Raw genomic sequence first — 20,448 nt, 5'->3', positions numbered from 1 at the left:
CTGGAGTTGTAAGGATCTTCATGAACTTTCAAAGGAATACCATCAGCAGCTCGAGAGGGTCTAGAGAAGAGTGATGGGCAAGTTTGGGCTAGAAGGTGCTTTCTGGAACAGGAATTGTTCTGGAAGGGAGTTGGCATAGCCAACTAAAGGCTCAGGTGGTCAGTGGTATCTAATTGTAAGGCCGTTTGTCTGGACCTCTGGAGCCAGGAACTTGCCAGGCAGGCTCAGACCACTTGAGGCAGTAGTGTTACGATCCAATTCAGGAAATTATTTTGATTAAAATTAAAATAAGAAAAAGTATGTGGATAATGAAACATGGTGTAATGGATGTTGAAGGGAGAAAGTATGAGACCTCTGGCTTGCTAGTGAGGCTCCTTGGTAACTCGAGCATCACAGATCCTGAGTAGCCATATCTGGACTGGAGTCCTTCACTTCAAGGGCTGTATTGAGAATCAACCCTGCCAGGGTGCCTGGGTGCCCAAAGGTGACTCAAGTCAGCCAAATTCACAAGAAATGATCAGTCATGTATCCCTTACTATACTGAGAATTAGACAGGGTCTGGGAGCCCACAGTGTCTGATAGCAGGCCAGCAGGCCCTCTTGTGGAAGCTGAACTGGAGGAGCTTCTATGGGGGTATGGCAGTATCTGAGAGCTGGGGAGGGAAGATTGAGTGAATGAATGAATCATGGTGTCCAGAAGCCTCTGCTTGTCTATTGATAGAGACCTCTCTGTCCCACTGGACCCTTTTCATTGCTGCCTAGAACTTTCTTTCTTGCTTATCCTGGAGGCCTGGGAACACTTTTGTATCCTTCACTCTGCCCTGTGTCTTTCAGTGGAGCAATACCTTCATGAGTTTCTGTTCCCAGGTCATTCTCTCTGGCTTTGACTACAGAGGGACAATAGGAAGCCTGTCAGATGCCCCGCCTCCCCCACCCACACACACACCTCCACATATTTCACCAGTTTTACTCTTGAAAGAGGCCCTTGCATGCAGGCTCTTGGTACTTACAAGCCTCCTATGGCTAGAGGTCGGTCACCTGGGTGCAGATTCTCAGGGGCCTTTTGGGATCTCCATGGACTATTTGCTCACAGCTAGAGGTTTACCACCTTGGTGCTGATTGCTAGTCCCTGGGAGTTGGGACTCTGGACCAAGATCAGAAAAGCTCCTGTTGCCCCAGTTCCTACTAAGTGAGCACTACCCAAAGGACAGGGGGAGAGCATCTCTCCTTCAAGTCCCATCTGCTCACCCTCTGAAACTGTGAGTCAGTGAACAGGGGTCAGTGGTCCTCTCCACTCCATCACATGCGTTGTCTGCTTGGGGAACGGGCTGAACTGACGTGCGTGTGCCAGAGCATTTAGTATTCTTGCGCCTGTGGACTCCAATCCTTTACATCTCTTTCACAGCAGGTACTAGAAAGGAGAAAAAAACTAATGTTCATCGGGCACCTGCAATGGGTTTGACACCTTATATCCATGACCTCATTTACGTTTCACAACAACACAGTGGGGAATTGTGGCTCAGAGAGATTAAGCGATTTATTCAAGATCACACGATTACTAAGTGTTTGAGTTCACACGACTTCAGTAGTTAGTGTAATTTACTACCTTGATCTGCATTTCAGGGGTTTACCACAGTTCAGCAAGCTTGTGAGGCTGGTGTGGGGACACCAGTCATCCGATTTTGTTATTTTCTGCTTGTATGCGAGCACACAGTTTATCAGAGCAGCCACATGGTAGAGTAACCTCAATTTCGGGACACCTTCCTCAAATATGTCAAAAGTCAGCTATCTGTATTTCAAGAGTTAATTCTTTTTAAAATAAAAGGTAGAGAGATTTTTTTGCATGCTAGAGTGCTGTTGAAAGGGTCATTTGTATTTCCTGTATTTACGACTTAAATTTTCATGTAGATTTAATTTTGGAAGATTTCCCGTGACTGTAAGTTACTCTCAGTTCATTGAATAGGTAGGGCACAGGGTAAGAAGAGATGTGTTTATATTCATTTGGTCCAGTAACTGGCAGTCATGGATTTGCAGTGAAAATGCAGTTATTTTTTTCTAGTTTATACTGTATTTAATAGAATATCCTTCCTCTCTTGTTGTCACCCACCTATTCTGAGAGTGCCATCCAGTTATGAACTTCTTTAATGGCATTTCATGCTGTGGTTTTCTGGGGCCAGGATTTCCCACTGGCTCCCCCTCTTTCCTCCATCTTCTGTACTTGTTAATTTCAGGTCAGTTTCAGCTACTCCCAGTAATTTGTGGAGCAGCCACAGCCTCTTCCTTCTATCTGACTTGGTTATGTCATGGCAAATTCCAAGATTCAGAAGGATTTGTTATTTGGAAATTATTTTGCCCTCTTTTGTAAATTAATTTTCTTCCCTGCAAGGACAGCCAAAGCATCACAATGATTTTCTACCACTGAGAGGTAATGAGGCTTAGGGGAAAATGTTTAATAGGAAAACATTGTCCCACACTGAGAATTAGGAACTCTAGGCTAAGAAGCTGATGAATATTAAAACCAGAAAGTGTGATGTTTCTCTGTGAAGGTTTCTATAAGTGTGCATGTGCTGTGCTGGGAAACTATTATGCCTGTGCCTTCACGCATATGAACTTGAAGAAAAGACTGTGAAATGGTTAAATGATCAACCCCTCAGGGGCTGAAGCAGAGTTGAGGGGATAGAGTTTAATGCTGGGAAGCCCAGAGTACCCCAGAACTCAAGGATTCTGTACAACAAGGAAGATTTTTTTAGTTATATGTGATTGGGAAGTTTCTTCTCACAAAATATCCTAGAAATGATACAATTCTCCCAAGGTGACAGTCCAGCTCAGTGGAGGAAAAAATGCATGCCTGGGAGCCTACAGAACTGAGATTCAATTTGCAAGACCCTGTTCCTAGGGTTTTGTTTATTTTGTTCTGTTGGTGGTAGAAGACTTGTGTTTTTGGGGAGGGAGGTAAGCTTGGAGGAAAACAAACCTGCTTAAAGAAACAGGTTGTTGTGTATATATTCAAGGCATTGCAGGAACATTGAGATTGATTTCTAAGTGCCCATTTCATCAAAGATGAATTGGGGAATTTAGATGAGTTAGGAATTTAAGAAACATTGAGGAAAATCAGTTTAACAAAAAGGATTTTCAAATTCCCTTGTCTAGATTTTCCTCTGGATTCAACTAAAATAACATGCCATTTTGGTTGTTTTCTGAATGATTTTGAAATTTTAGCCTGTTCTAGAAGTTTGCTTCTTTATACTGTGTTTACAGATTTGTGTCATAACATTTATTCCTCCTTGTTTAGTAAAAATTACTAACTCCATGCAATTACTTCTTCATTCCTTCATTCACACAACCACCTCCTGTTCTTAGAATGCCATGAAGCACTGCATTACAGGAGACAGGAGGAAAGATCCATATACATTGGCTTTGAAGAGATTTGTAGGGAAGTTGGGACGTTACCTTAGATCAGATTTCTTTAACGCAGAGCTTGGCATGGAGATTTGTTAGCACTTTATCAAGGAAAGGAGACACTCAAAAAAGAGTGAGAGATTGGGGTAAAGGAAGGGGTGGAGCTATTCAAGAATGTGGTTTCGGGAGAAACCTATCTTGAACCTGACTCTGAGGAGCATGGATCTTGCTGTGGAGTGTTGTTGCCTTGAGGTGAGAGGGCCAGCTCCTGTTCTCCAGCGAGTTGGCTATGGAATGGGGCTGTGGCCCTGTGGGTAACTCCTAGGCAAGTCTGGGCTTTAGTAGCTCTAGTGACATTGTGAGAGCTGTTAGCCCAGCACCTGTAGCCTCCCAGGCAGGACCATAGCTGCTGGACCACAGGAGGATCCTGGGGTTGCTTCTCGGTGGGGCGCTGATGGTGTCTGCTTCAGTGTGTAAACCATCTTAAATCAAGATAGAAAAATAATAAATGTTACTAGAAGGTTTAGATAACATGTAAGTGTAATTGGAAAATATAGAGGGTACCTTAATCTGGGAACATCTTGGAAGCCTGCATGACAGAAGTATCATATGAAACAAATCTGGAGGGGTTTGAACTGAGCATGCATAGGGTCAGGTCTTTTAGTTGTGACAGAAAGCCAACTCAAGTTAGTGTAAGCAGAAAGACAGACATGGAACACGTGAGCGGACTTCATTTGGAAGTCTAAAGGGCACACGTTCAGAATTCTCTCTGCATATGGCTCTCCCTGTCATATTACATACCTGCTGGTCTAAATGGACCCTGTCACATTCATTTATTCATTCAAAAAATGTGCAGGCACCAGGTAACAGAGACAGAACCCCTGCCCTTACGGAGCTCAGAGGCCAGTTTCCCCTCATGGTGGGTAGGATGCTGGTTGGCAGCCCCAAGCCACATGTTAATGACTTCTGATCCCAAGGCAAATAGAAGCTGAGTCTGTCCCCAGGTTCATCTGTCACTTCCCTTAGAAAGGCTGTGTTTGGCCTGGCCTGGGTTCTTGTGCTCTGCGCTGGTCACTGTGATCAGGAGGATGTAGGCCTGCGATGGCCAGGTATGAAGTAGGATCTTGTGAGTGATATCTAATGGGAATCAGGTGAAGTCTTGTCGGTACCACTTCCAAATGGAATGGGGGTGCCAGCAGGTACCCAGACCCCAGGTGTGCACTGCATCCTCCAGCTGCAGGGCACAGGTCAGGCAATCGCCGTCACAGGAGGGGGCTCCTGCCCGGTTGTGTGATCAGCGTGTAGGGTTTGTTGAGGGGAGTGGAACAAGTCAGGCTGGAACCAAATTAGGGAGGACTCTGGATGCTAAGCCAGTACTGTAGATTTTCTTCTGTAAACCACGGAGGACTAGCGGGCCTGGCAGGATCAAGAATAGGTTTAAGGTGATCTCTCATGCAGGAGGTTTGTATTGGACATAAGGTTTACAGGGTTTGGGAACAGATTGGATTAGAGGATGAATCAAAGGTAACTACAAGGCTGTGCTTCTAATTTAAAATTTTTCTTATAGGCCTTTGAGATATTCTCTGCTTCTGCTCCTTGCCAGGATTACTTATTACAGTGTGGTCAGTTTTGAGTTCTGGGACCCTCCTATATATGTAGCTGTGTCATTTTTAAGAGTCTTAATCTTGCTTTTCTGGGTATTTTACGATCTCACTGGTCACAGGCTGGGATACACTTTTTGTTCTGTAGAGCTTGACCCTCCCTGGCTGATCGCTATTAAAGTGACAGGCCACCTTTTCTCAATGCTCTTGTCGCTCCTGTGACCTGAGCCACTTTCCCTTAGGTCTGCGTAGAGCCATCTGTTCCGCTTCCCTCGAAGTCAGGCTGCTGTCACTTCCAGATGCATTACTCAAACAGGTACCTTAGAGGATCTATCTCTTGCATTACTTCTGTTTTGTCTGCTCCCTATTTCTGTGAGTAGACAAGGAGGAATATTAAGTTTCAGTTCAGTTCAGTCGCTCAGTCGTGTCCGACTCTTTGCCATCCCATGAATCGCAGCACGCCAGGCCTCCCTGTCCATCACCAACTCCCGGAGTTCACTCAGACTCACGTCCATCGAGTCATTGATGCCATCCAGCCGTCTCATCCTCTGTCGTCCCCTTCTCCTACTGCCCCCAATCCCTCCCAGCATCAGAATCTTTTCCAATGAGTCAACTCTTTGCATGAGGTGAGTACTGGAGTTTCAGCTTTAGCATCATTCCTTCCAAAGAAATCCCAGGGCTGATCTCCTTCAGAATGGACTGGTTGGATCTCCTTGCAGTCCAAGGGACTCTCAAGAGTCTTCTCCAACACCACAGTTGAAAAGCATCAATTCTTCGGCGCTCAGCTTTCTTCACAGTCCAACTCTCACATCCATACATGACCACTGGAAAAACCATAGCCTTGACTAGACGGACCTTTGTTGGCAGAGTAATGTCTCTGCTTTTGAATATGCTATCTAGGTTGGTCATAACTTTCCTTCCAAGTTTATTGATCACTAATTTTTAAAATTCCCCGTATGCCTTGTTAGTGAGGAATAACTCCTGCTGGGCCTCCTTACCTACCAGGTATCTATTTATCTGTCTATTAGTCTGTGCATCCATCCATTCATCCATCTGTCCATCAATCCATCCACTAAGCCATATGTCCATCCATTTTTATTTCTGTATCTATCCATCTCTCTCTCTGTCTCTCTCACTCCTTACTCTCTCCATCTCCTGATAACACACTTATCAAGGAAACTGCTAGATGTTTTTGTTCATGTAATTTCACTCATTAATGTAAACTTATTTAATCCATACACTTTCCTATAAAGCAGATATTATTTCTAATAAAATGAGGGCACTGTGTTTCAAGGAGGTGAAATGATGCATCCCAAAGCACAGAGTTTGTTTTTGCAAGGCCAGGATGGTAGCTCAGAGGGCTTGTTATAAAGACCATGCTCATCAGAGCACTAACAATGTGGCAGCATCATCTGTAATAGCAAGAAACTGAAAACACAGTAAATGAAAATCAATAAGAGACTGGCTAAGTAATTTAAGGTTCATCCGTAAAATGGAATACGATGCAGCTTTTCAAAAGAATGAATTAGAGCTATATACACAGGGTAGAAAATACCTATGATGTACCGTTTCACGAAGAAATAAGCAAATTATACAACAATATGTATTGTATTATTCCATTTCCATTAGGATCATCTCTCTGTATTTGTATATACATAGAAAGAGTCTGGAAGAATGCCCTCAAGTGTGCAGCTATCAGTGGTTACTTCTGGGAAATGAGACTGGGTAATAGAGAGGAGTTTTCAATAAAAACTCTTTTGAAATTTTTATAAATATTATTTTAATAATAGTTATGCCTCAGTCCATGGGGTCACAAAGAGTTGGACATGACTGAGTGACTAACACACCCACACCCACACCCACACCCACACACACACACACACACACACACTGTTATCATAAATATTTAAAAGCCTGTTTAAAACCACATGCTGATACCAAGGAAGAGCTAGTATCTCTCTCTCCCTCCCTCCCAAGCATCTTTCCTGCTCTCACAGTGAAGGCTTTTCCTTTATCCTTTCTGCCCAGATTTAGCCATCGTGTTCACATCTTTTCACCCCTCTCCAGTTTGTGTGTGGGCTTAAAGTTTCTTTCTGTAAACCTTTACTTTATTATAAAAAGAATAACTAAAGTGTAAATTACAACAACAATAAAATATCATACTATCTTTCAGAATGATCAAGGTATTTAGGCAGAAGGTTTTATATATATGGGCTTCCCCAATAGCTTAGTTGGTAAAGAATCGGCCTGCAGTACAGGAGACCTGAGTTCAATCCCTGGGTTGGGAAGATCCCCTGGAGAAGGGAAAGGCTACCCACTCTAGTATTCTGGCCTAGAGACTTGCATGGACTGTATAGTTCATGGGGTCACAAAGAGTCAGACGTGACTGAATGACTTCCACTTTCACTTATACACACACACACACACACACATTTCTTTTTTGTCCTTAAAGTACATTTCTCATTTAATTAAAAAAATGTGTATACTTCCAAGCATTCAGAATGTCAACAAGACAGTTACAACCTTTTAAAAATTATAAACTTGTATTCAGTTCACAGAACAATGATTTAATATAAGCTATATATCAAATACAAAACTACCAACCCATATATAATTTGTATTATATGCGATCTGCCTTAAACTTTCATGCCAATTTACAGTCCCGAACTGTACCATTCAAGGTTAATGGCATTGCAAATATCACTGAAATGCAAGGTTATCTTAATACTAGCTTTACTGCACAAAAATGATCTTACATACCCGTGTGATTTCAGTAGTCTTTTTTTTTTTTAGCAAGTGAGATGTGTAGAGGGCAGTTCATTCCTTCAGAGGAAAAGGTGCAGTGGAACCAACACCAACTACGCATTGACTTATCTTCAGCTGTCTTCTCCTCATCTTTCGCTTCTGGGTCTTTTCATTTTTGACAACGTCTCTTAAAAAAACAAAACAAAACACAACACTATTTTGTACATGAACACACATTGCAGACCCTCATGGAGGACTCCAAACTTCTGCTAAAACCTTGGGGTCAAGGAACATTTCATTGGGTTGTTTGGCCCACCCCTCCCCTCCCCTTGCTTATTTGGGTGTCACCTCACTTAAATCTCCTGCCACCATCATCAGTTCACCCAGAATGTACAGTTTACAATAAATAAAAAAGAACAAATGGAAGGATTTTCTCTCTTGGTGGAATATGCAGAACTTGGGATGTTTTGGAATAGGTTTTGATTATTGAACATAGTACAGAGACTTTTTAGAAATATATGAAACTCACCCTGTTTTCCCTTATGTTAACAATCTCATTTAATCAAATCTTACTCAATTATGGTACACTTATCAAAACTAAGAAACTGACCTTGGCTCATTACCTTTAAGGAAACCCTGGACTTTGAACTTCAGCAGTTTTTCTACTGAAATCCCTTTCTGTTCCAGGATTCCACCCAGAGTCTCACACTATCATGGGGACATCTTCCTTTCTTCCTATGCCAGACTCTCCTTTAACCTGGTATAGCAATGTCATTTTCCATTTTTTTTTTCCTGGCTTAGCTGATTTCTTAGACAGTTGCTCATCATCCTTAGCATTATTTAGCATTCTCCAAATTCTTATGCAACATTTCCAAGATGCTCAGCCTTGATGTCTGGGTGATAGGCAGAACAAACAAGAACACGGTCGAAAGAAGCTGTTTGGTGCATTAGGATTCTTGAACCTCTTTTCTTTCCCTTCAGAGGGAAGTGAGGCGTCTGTAACAAGGCTTGTATACTTTTGACATGTTTTCAAGTTTCTCTCCCTCCTTAGGAGACATGGTGGGCCTCTTCTGTGCTAAACATTCTTAAGAAAATTCTGTGACTCTGACAGAAGCATCTGGTTCCTGCTTTTTGTGCTCCTAACGATGCCAGAACCCCCTGTAGAAACATCACAAGGCCTTCCATGCAAAACTATTCTCCGATGACCTAGGGGTGAACCACAAGCCCCCACCCTACTTCCAGGATGTGGCTGAGTCCTCGAGGGGAGTCTGTGATCACAAATTCACTCACAAAACCAGCCAGTCTGCTGGTAATTTCTCAACACATATATTTTAAATATATATGTTAGCTGGCACCGGTGGTAAAGAACCTGCCTGCCAGTGCAGGAGACATAAGAGGTGTGGGTTTGATCCCTGGGTTGGGAAGATTCCCTGGAGGAGGAAATGGCAACCCATTCTGGCGTTCTTGCCTGGAAAATCCCATGGGCAGGAGCCTGGCAGGTTACAGTCCATGGAGTCGCAAAGAGTCGTACACGACTAAAGTGACTTAGCACAGCACACACTAGTTACAAAAGTTACAAATGGCCATCAGGACAAGTAAAACGACATCAACAAGCATCAGCTAGTGATTCTTCCCCTACCCTCTACCACCCTCTGATCCCAGCCTGTTGGACTCAGCCCTGCTCACAGTAGAGTGTATCCTTGTATGTCTCCCGTAAGCACAGATCTTTAACATGTGTGGTGGGTAATTGTCTCAAACCACAAATGCAGAACTAAAAACAGTAACTTTCTGTGCCTTCAGCTGAGGTTAATGTTTATCTTAAGCTTTCCTTTCTGCTTCAGTTGTCTTAGCCAAGGTGAATTTCCCTTCCCTTGTGGAGGAGTCTCTCTGATTGGTGGTGAAAATGGTGATGATGGTGCGGATTGATGGTGGGGACTGGTCTGGTCCAGGTTCATCATCTACCTCCCTTCTTCTGAGCTACAGCACATCCCTTCCGGAATTTCCTGTCTTTCCTGCTCCACTCACGTCTCCACGTCTTTAGCTTTTGGCGCTTGTACTGTGTCTTTCTCAACAGCACCTACGATTGTCCTTGTCCACAGCTCTCAGGTCACCAGGCAGCTCTAGGCACCACACTGGGGAGTGTGAGCAGGGTTCTGTCAGGGACCCTACATCCTTCTTTCTAGATGCCTGGGAACACTAGGCTTCTTGGCATCATAGCCTCCTAACAAAATTAAAGTCCAGTAGGGCAGGTGGCAAGGAGATCCACCCAGTCCATTCTGAAGGAGATCAGCCCTGGGATTTCTTTGGAAGGAATGATGCTAAAGCTGAAACTCCAGTACTTTGGCCACCTCATGCGAAGAGTTGACTCATTGGAAAAGACTCTGATGCTGGGAGGGACTGGGGGCAGGAGGAGAAAGGGACGACAGAGGATGAGATGGCTGGATGGCATCACTGACTCGATGGACGTGAGTCTGGGTGAACTCCGGGAGTTGGTGATGGACAGGGAGGCCTCGCGTGCTGTGATTCATGGGGTCGCAAAGAGTCGGACACGACTGAGCGACTGAACTGAACTGAACTGAGGGCAGGTGGCGCTTATGGTAAAGAACTCGCCTGCAGTGCAGGAGACATAAGAGATATGGGTTCGATCCCTGAGTTGGGGAGATCCCCTGGAGGAGGGCATGGCAACCCACTCCAGTATTTTTGCCTGGAGAATTCCACAGACAGAGGAGCCTGGCGGGCTACAGTCCGTAGGGTTGCAAAGAGTTGGATGGGACTGAAGTGACTTAGCATGCACGCATGCACATACCCCGGGCTGGCCTTAGCTTGGGGCCAGGGCCCAAAGAGTAGGGACACCACGGCTTTCAGGGACCCCACTGACTCCATTCTCAAGCACCTCATGCTCTCGATGCTTGCCCTAGCAATGTGCTCTTATCTCCTTGTGGCATACAAGGTGTTTTTCTAAGTGGCTCATTTAGGGCAGTGATCTCCAGAGTGGGTTGTACAATTGATCCCTTGGGGTATGAGAGGAAAACTTTTAAATGTCTGTTTCTTTCTCTTTTTTTTTTAATTGAAAGGAAAGAAACTACGTTTTCCTAATATTTGATATGAGTTTGCACTTGGACCAAGTGTAATGGACAGTGAGGAGTGTATGGAGTGGGGACCACTCCATCCCATGTAACCTGCCATGGGTACCAGTGGCTGATTGCTTTGCTAAAACCAAGACTGTTAAGTGGTAGAATTCTTTAAAGTACTCTGTAATGGAATGGGAAGACATTTTGAAATCTCTTTTATCATCCAAAGCTTCACTGATGATTTCATGGCAAAGTGTTTAAAAGACTCGTTGAAATAGATACCTTTTCTTTCACAGAAAGGCATTTAAGTTTACCGACCTTTGTTTGAGATGACAGTGTTAGTCAAATGCTACCTGGCAGGTATTTTTGAAAAGTTAAACATATTTAATTGGTTCCTTCAATGGAAGAAGAGTGTTTAAAAATTCATGAGAAAGCAATTGCTTTTTGAAAGGAACTCTTGCTCTTGGAAGGCATTCTGAAAGTGAATGTTTGGAAATATTTCTATTATTTTATTGTCATTACCACAAACAGCATATGTCACCCATAAATAATATTTTTAAAAAACCTTCTCATGTCTGCCATTTAAAAAAAAAAACCAGGAAACAATATTTTCCAACCCATATATAAAAGTCTTCCATAAGATTGTTCTATACATCAGTGTCTCTTGGGGCTGGTGCACTGGGACGACCCAGAGGGATGGTATGGGGAGGGAGGAGGGAGGAGGGTTCAGGATGGGGAACACATGTATACCTGTGGCAGATTCATTTTGATATTTGGCAAAACTAATACAATATTGTAAAGTTTAAAAATAAAATAAAATTAAAAATAAAATAAAATAAAATTGATTTGTATAAACAGAAAAAATAAATAAATAAATAAAAGTCTTCCAAAGTGCAGAATTTGTGTGTCTAAATGATTTTCTAAAAACATGAAATTACATTAAGTTCTGAAGCCTTTGCAAGAAGAGCTGATTAACATCTCTGGGTGGATGAAACTGTTTCAGTGAACTTTTGACATATTTTCTAATGACTGAGGTTGAGACACCAAAGCCACCATAGATGAACTTCTTTAATTTGGACACTTGAGACTCTGAAAGTCACCTCTTGTAGCTATCAGGTCAGATCAGATCAGTCGCTCAGTCGTGTCCGACTCTTTGCGACCCCATGAATCGCAGTACGCCAGGCCTCCCTGTCCATCACCAACTCCCGGAGTTCACTGAGACTCACGTCCATCAAGTCAGTGATGCCATCCAGCCATCTCATCCTCTGTTGTCCCCTTCTCCTCCTGCCCCCAATCCCTCCCAGCATCAGAGTCTTTTCCAATGAGTCAACTCTTTGCATGAGGTGGCCAAAGTACCGGAGTTTCAGCTTTAGCATCATTCCTTCCAAAGAAATCCCAGGGCTGATCTCCTTCAGAACGGACTGGTTGGGTCTCCTTGCAGTCCAAGGGACTCTCAAGAGTCTTCTCCAACACCACAGTTCAAAAGCATCAATTCTTCGGCACTCAGCCTTCTTCACAGTCCAACTCTCACATCCATACATGACCACAGGAAAAACCATAGCCTTGACTAGACGAACCTTTGTTGGCAAAATAATGTCTCTGCTTTTGAATATGCTATCTAGGTTGGTCATAACTTTCCTTCCAAGGAGTAAGCGTCTTTTCATTTCATGGCTGCAGTCACCATCTGTAGTGATTTTGGAGCCCAGAAAAATAAAGTCTGACACTGTTTCCACTGTTTCCCCATCTATTTCCTATGAAGTGGTGGGACCAGATGCCATGATCTTCGTTTTCTGAATGTTGAGCTTTAAGCCAACTTTTTCACTCTCCACTTTCACTTTCATCAAGAGACTTTTGAGTTCCTCTTCACTTTCTGCCATAAGGGTTGTGTGAGCTATAATCACCATTAAAATCAAGCATTGGAATAAAGGAAACTGGAACCAGGTCTTTGAATTACTGTGTTATACAGAGTTAAATGATGATTTTTAAAAAGAGTATTTTCAATTGCTCTGCTGTCACTAAAAATTGTTTATGATTGAAAATACATATTTTTAGTCATAGCAAAAAGATTCTGTACTCTTAATGAGTTGTATATAATATAAACTGATTAAAATAATTTATATCTCCTTATGGCTCTCCCTTTTATATTTATATTTTTTCATATTTTATGTGCTCAGTTGCTCAGTCGTGTCTGACTCTTTACCCACTGAACCATCAGGGAAGGCAATATGTTTTATATTGCATAGTAATTCATGTACATAAATCTCAAGTAGTTAAGTACATATATAACGGAGTACCTGCTTCACAGGTTTTATAGACAGGCAAACACAAGATGTTTAGTAGTCATGGTTTAGACAAGGACCTCAGAATTTGAGCCTCAAAAGCCACAAATTAACCCATGTTTCTATAATCTGCTGTGACTTGTGTTATTTCTATCTTTAGGAGGGTCACTGAATTAGTGATATGAAAGCATGTCAATATTATTCTGAATTATAAATATTCAATTATATTCTAAAATATAAGCATGCACATCTTTTTTATTTTAGAAAGAGAATTATATACATTACATTATTAGCTGCTTTAAAAATTCAACAGTAAATCAAGTTAATTCCTCCGAATTGGTAGAGATGTATCTAATTCATCCTTTAATATTTATCTGATTATCTATAATATGCATGAACTACATTTTATTAAGCATTTTCCTTTTCAGAGGTATGCATATTTTCTTAGAATTTCTTTTCTTTCTTTCTTTCTGTCCTGCTCTCGTTTTTCCTTTTCCTCTATCATCCTTTCTTTTTTTTCTTATTTCTTTGATGATTTCTCCCCAACCTACACCAATCTAGACAATGCTCCGATAAATATCTTTATACGTTTTTAAATTTCTGTAAGATAAGCCCCTCCCCCAAAGTGGTCACAAAGTATATTACTAGGTGGTTTTACATTGTTCTTCATACAAGTTTGCAGCAGTCTACACTCCTGTCAGCAATGAATGAAAGTATTTATGTCTTCACATCCTTGCCTGAACCGAAGTTATCATTTTTCTTCATTTTTGTCACTTCGATGGGTAAAAAATGATGTTTTCTTTAAATTTGCTGCTTGTGAGTTTGCACATGTTTTTATTTATTAGCTGTTTCTGTTAGCATTTGTTGCATAACAAACCAACCTGAGACTTAATGGTCTACAGCAGCAGCTATCCATCTAGCTATGATTCTGGGGATCCGCAGTTTGGGCTGGGTTCCTGCTACTGCTCTCAGCTCCCTCGTGGGTCGGGGGTTGGCTGCTGTCAGTTACATGATTCTGGTGTGTGGTAGTTGGCTGACCATTGACTGGGGTGAGGGATATGTGCTGAGTGGGCCATCTGTCTCTCACCATCTACCAGGCTGGCCTGGACCTATTCACAGGGTAGGTGTTACACAGTTCCTCCAAGCAGCCGGACAGGGCATGCTCCATACCTAGCACTTTTCTTTGCTTGCGTCATGCTTGTTAATTTCTCATTGGTCAAAGCAAGACACATGGCCAATCCAGGCTGGGGTGGAGTGTGGAGAATTAGATTCTACCTCCTGATGCGAAGGAGAAATTGGGTGGCTGTCGGTTGCAACCTACCTTTCCAATGGCTTTCCTGCATTGCTTTTTGCAATTTTTTGTTTTCTTTTTTTTTCTCATCAGTTCTAAAGGAGCTCCTTGTTTTGTGATATTAACCAGTTTGTGATACATTTGTAAATACACTTGTAAATTTGTCATACACTTGTAAATATTTTCTTTAAACTTTCATTCATCTCTTGGCTTTATTTGTGGTATCTCTTACTGTATTAAAAACTCTCTTTCTTAAGAAGTTCTTCCTCATTCCAGTATGAGGTAATACTCATGTTTCTACTGTTTTTTTCTTCCTGATTTAGCCATTTTACTCTTTCCTATTTAGAGCTTTAGTATACTGTTTTGTATATGATATATATCTTACATATCTTTAACTTATCCTGATTTATTCAAGTATTTTTGTTATACTTATTTATTTAATGAGCTATCATTTTTACATGGAATTGAATTTTTAACCTAATATTATTCCCATATATATTTTACTGGTGGGAAGCTATTTAACAATATCCTTTGACATAAAAAATTGCCCTCTAAGAATTTATCCTCCAGAATAGTTGATCAATTGAACAAGAGATATGAACAAGCGTGTGCCTTGCAGCATTATAAAAGTGAAAAATTGGGAAGCACTCTCTTCTTGAAACAGAGGATTAGATAACCAAATAGGACAATAGCCTATCACTCAACTATTATAAAGGATGTATTAGCTCAATAACTTCAAGACCTATTGCTCAGTGAATAAAGGAACACCGTGGAAAGTATGAGTGGTCTGATCCCACTGTGATACTATTATTAAACTATGCATCTATATTTCACACACCCAAATACACAAATACAGTAAGTTAATATTTTAAGACATTAACAGATGTTTTTATGTTTTTTCTATGCCAAGCTCACTGACACCCTCCCATTTCAGGCAGCAATTAGGCCCCTTCTTGCTCCTGCTCTAAGAACGGAATGGTCATGAGAGTGCAGAACGCGAAGCCCCAGAACCCAAGCTGGTTTCCAACTTTGAAATTTTAAAATAGACTTTTATACTCCACAGTAGAGATAGTGGTTAGAAGAGAAGACCTATGTAGTCTCCAGCCTGAGGCAAAGGGTTCCTGACATGAGATTTATGTCATTAACCTCAGATACCCAAGCTTGTCATCCGTCCCACACAGAGAAGTTAAAGATCACAGATCACACTGGTCCTGGAGAGGAGAGAGACTGAGTGGAGACTGATCTCGGAGCGCAGGGAAGTCGAGGATGCCTGAGAAGGGCTCCGTGTCCTTGAGGCTCTCCCTGAGTGAAGCAGATGGGCGATGTGAGACCATACCAGAGCTCAGCGGGTGGTGGCCCTCAGAACATCCGCTGAGTCCGGTGGCTGCAGCTTCAGAAGAACAGAAGTTTCTCTCCGAGCCTGGGAGAGAGCCTGAGAAAGCCCCTCCCAGGAATGAGTGGAAGACCATCCAGAGGTTTTCCACTGGCGCCCTTCAAGAGGAGTTTGCCCCAAGTATTCAGCATAGTTGTTAAGTAGATTTGGGAAACTTGACCTTTTGGAGTCTGTTAAGGTACATCCTGCAGACCAAGGCCAGACAAAAAGTCTGTTACCAGTTACACTAACAAGGTCAGATGATAAGTGAGTGGCAGACACCCCCCATCCCCTTACCTTGGTGTCATCCCCCCAGGATGAAGGCACAAGTCCAGGGAGGAGATCGGGTGGGTAAGTTAAATCCACACTTCATGCTAGTTCTCAGTCGCTCAGTGGCATCTGGCTCTGCAAACCCATGGACTGTAGCCCACCAGGCTCCTTGGAATTTTTCAGGCAAGAATACTGGAGTGTGTTGCCATATCCTACCCCAGGGGATCTTCCCCTCCCAGGGATCAAATCTGTATCACTTGTGTCTTCTTCAATACACCAAGCAAATTCTGTACCACTGAGCCACCTGGGAAGCCCTAAATTCACAGAAAACCCTTATTTGCCTGAGCTTTTTCTCTATTGCTTAAAATGAAGTTTCTGCCTAGGTGGAATGGGGACTCAAAATAGAAACAAAATTTAGTTACAGAGAACTAAAGCTGCCCTCTTTTGCACACCTGAGTATGTGGCCTGTGAAATGCATGCCCTCTATGGATGTATTTAGATATGCGTAGAAAAACATCTGGAAGGACTCATAACAAGCTGTTCCCAGTGGTAACAAAGTTTAATTTCCTAAACTGAACATGGATCACTTTTGCAATAAAAATGCAAATCTAGAAAATATTTCAAAGTATGTCATGTTCATTGTAGGCAATTTGAAAAATATGAAAAGTATATTTAAAAATTAAATCATCCAAATTCCCACCATGAAAATAACCATCGTTAATATCTTTATATGTTTTCTTTCATAGGCATATGTGCAGATAGATTCAAAGTATATATATTCTTTTTACAAAATCAGAATTGTGTTAGTATTTGTCATCTACTTTTTTTGCCTTTTCATGTTGTTAATGAGCATTTCCCTATGCTATTAAATATACTTTGAAAGCATACTTTAAAAGGTGCATGCTCTGTGAGGTATACTATAATTTATATATACATATGTAATGATTTCTAAGTACAGATTATATGTGTATGTGTGTGTGTATATATATATATAAAATAATTTCTAAATACAAATGAGAAGGGTTCAGTTCAGTTCAGTCGCTCAGTCGTGTCTGACTCTTTGTGACCCCATGAATCGCAGCACGCCAGGCCTCCCTGTCCATCACCAACTCCCGGAGTTCACTCAGACTCACGTCCATTGAGTCAGTGATGCCATCCAGCCATCTCATCCTCTGTCGTCCCCTTCTCCTGCCCCCAATCCCTCCCAGAATCAGAGTCTTTTCCAGTGAGTCAGCTCTTCGCATGAGGTGGCCAAAGTACTGGAGTTTCAGCTTTAGCATTATTCCTTCCAAAGAAATCCCAGGGCTGATCTCCTTCAGAATGGACTGGTTGGATCTCCTTGCAGTCCAAGGGACTCTCAAGAGTCTTCTCCAGCACCACAGTTCAAAAGGTTAATTAACTTACCCAAGGACACCCAACTAGCATATGCTATTGTTGGGATTTGAACCTGTATCTTCCTGATTATTAAGACCAAACAATCCTCCCAAGGTTTGAAGAATAAATGAATAAATGTCATAGGTTGATGTACTTGGCATGTGTTGGTCCTTGATAAAATTTTTCTCCACCTGCCTCGCTTTGCCTTCCCCTGGCAGGGCAATGCTTATTCCCTACCAGGGTTCCTCCGTCTGTCCCACTCTTCCAGGACACTCTTGTTACTTGAGTTGCCGTTTCCGGAGCTTTTCCCTTCGGCCCCCAGCCTCCGCCTCGCTTTGCCGTCCTTGGTTCCGGCCGGCGTCTTCTCCAGCCCTCCACGCCGGCTCTGCCTCCTTTTCATGCCCCACCTCCGGCGGCGCTGTGTTTCACCAGGGTCTGCAGCGCTTTGTGTCCAGGTCACCCAGAAGTATAGCAGGACCCTTCGAGAGGACAAGATTTAAGCAGTTCAGGCAGCCAAAGTTCTCCCAGCGCCCCTTTAAATTTAACCGATCAATTCAATGAGTTATTGTGGAAGCAGTAACTGGGTTTCAGCTGGGAAAAGTCTAGGGTCTGTAAACTTCAGATAAATCATTCTGGAGATATATATGTCTCGAGCTGTAAGTCACCCAGACATCAATGGAAACAAACACTTCTCCAGTTTCTTTTCTGGAAGTCACATCAGTGTATGTGTGTGTGTGTACCCCAGAATCTGCATTCATTGTTCACTCCAATAACTTTTGGGAGGACTGCAGATGGCATAGTGCCAGGGATTCCTGGGGTCCATTCATAAGACTACTCTTAAGAGAGGAGCCCAGGCTAAGCAAGCCCGGGCCTCTCTTGAAGATTTGCTAGACTTGGTTTGGAAACCCAAATTCCTCCTGGATTCCAGCAGATAATGTAAATGAGGGTCAAGGGTGAAGAAAGACAGTCAAGAGTGGTAGGGGGACTTCCCTGGCAATCCAGTGGCTAAGAGCCACCCCCCTCCAAAGCAGGGCTTCCCTGGTGGCTCAGGTGGTAAAGCATCTGTCTGCAATGCAGGAGACCCAGGTTCGATCCCTGGGTTGGGAACATCCCCTGGAGAAGGAAGTGGCAGCCCACTCTACTACTCTTGCCTGGAAAATCTCATGGGCGGAGGAGCCTGGTAGGGTACTGTCCATGGGGTCACAAAGAGCTGGACACGACTGAGCGACTTCATTTTCACTTTTCCAAAGCAGGGTTATGGGTTCCACCCTGGTCAGGGAACTGAGATCTCATGCATGGTATGGCCAAAAAAAGTGGTAGAGACTGGGCAAACTGGAAATGATGTGTCCCATAGAAGGGTTATGAAATTCAATTGAGAAATTATCATGGGGGCCAAAGTCATCTGACAGTTTGTTGCCCCATCTGAGAGGTGCTCTGGCAGGCAGACTAATGCCTCTCCACCTTTTTCTTCCCACCAACCCCCAACCATGTCCTAACTCCTGAAACCTGTGAATATATTAGGTTACATGGCAAAGGAGAATTAAAGTTGTAGATGGAATTAAAATTGTTAATGAGCTGACTTTAGGGAAATTATCCTGGGTTATCCAGGTGGGTTGATATAATCACAATGGTCCTTAAAAGTGGATGGGGAGACAAGAGTAGGAGGAAGATGTGATTACTGAAGAAAGGCACACAGAGATGCAATATTGCTGATTTTGAAGATGGAGGAAGGTACCACCAGGAATGGAATCTGCTTCTGGAAGCTGGAATGGGCAAGGAGATGGGTTCTATCCTGGAGCCTTCAGAAGGGAATACAGCCTTGCAGACACCTTGATTTTAGATCAGCGAGACTCATATTAGTCATGTAATCTGTAGAACTCCATGATCATACATATGTATTGTTTCAGCTGCTAAATCTGTGGTCAAATTTGTTGCAGTGTCCACAGAGAGCTAACACAGTGGTATATTTTCTACGAACCAATAAAAAGGGAATCTCAGTGTACATCATTTGGCGCCCGACACGATTTCCTCGTGTAGGCTAAGGTGGGAAGGCATAGACCTGACTTAGTTGCTGACACAGGCAGTTCAGGGCAGTTGGCAGGTAATGCCACAAACCAGGTGCCAGGTGGAATTGGGGCCGAGCATTGACCTACTTGTGGAGGATTGGCTAGGGGGCACAGCCATTTGGCAAGGCCCCGCTTTCTGGGGCCACAGCTGTCACTGTGCATTCTTTTAATCAAGAGCCCTTGGCAGATGTGCATAAGTATGGTCAAACATGTTTGATTATTTTTGTTTTTTGAGAAAACTAATTTTAAAAAGGGATTTTATTTACATAATGTATTTCTGTATGACTTCCTTGGATCCAATATGGAGATTATTTTATTGCTGGCATTAGTGCACTAAAAATTTTTAAAGTTTTTGAGTCCAGGGTTAAGTGACTATCTTCAATTGTTCAGATAGCAGCTAACAAAATTGATTTCTGGCCTATTTCCAATCTGTTGCTATGCTGTTACAGGTGATGTCTCATAGAGGACTAGGTTGTTGACAGCTGTTTGGCTTTCTGGATTCTGCTGACCAGAATTAGGCTTTTGTACATTTTCAGCATGTTTACTCACCATTTCTGAGGTGAAATCCTGGCTGTGTTGTATCATGATGTATTATCATGTGTCTGCACCTCATTTTTCTTATCTGTGTAATAGACATCATGATAGAAAATACCCACAGAGTTGCAGTGAGCATTCCAGGAGTTAAGCCATATAAAATTCTGAGCCCATCACCTAGTGTGAACTGAGTACTCAAATAAAAATAGCAGTTTATCTCATTGTTATTATAAATTTGTGCTATAATATGAACACCTGTAAGAAAAATGAAAAATTTAAAAATGTATGAATGACTGAAGAATTGAGGGTCAAAGCAGGTCTACAGGATGGAGTATGATCCCATCAGAGCATTTAGGTGCTACTGATCCAAGAAGGGGTTCCAGCTGGAAGTTCCTCCTCAGTATTTAGCCCTAATTATAGATAAATGTGTCCAGATATCTTCCCCCT

General features: G+C 42.5%; 1 protein-coding gene and 1 non-coding gene across 5 annotated transcripts in view; both read left to right on the top strand.

Moving 5' to 3' along the window:
- Positions 1-20,448, top strand: part of GRID1 (glutamate ionotropic receptor delta type subunit 1) — a 687,268-nt gene that overhangs the window by 365,058 nt on the left and 301,762 nt on the right. The gene's annotated exons all lie outside the window — the stretch shown is intronic.
- Positions 18,437-18,508, top strand: TRNAC-GCA (transfer RNA cysteine (anticodon GCA)). The gene has a single exon. It is a non-coding gene; the product is annotated as a tRNA-Cys (tRNA).

Source organism: Bos mutus, chromosome 28 (genome assembly GCF_027580195.1).
Source record: "Bos mutus isolate GX-2022 chromosome 28, NWIPB_WYAK_1.1, whole genome shotgun sequence".
NCBI lineage: Eukaryota > Metazoa > Chordata > Mammalia > Artiodactyla > Bovidae > Bos > Bos mutus.
Note: the sequence above shows the minus strand (reverse complement) of the source record. Positions and strands in the feature narration are given on the sequence as shown.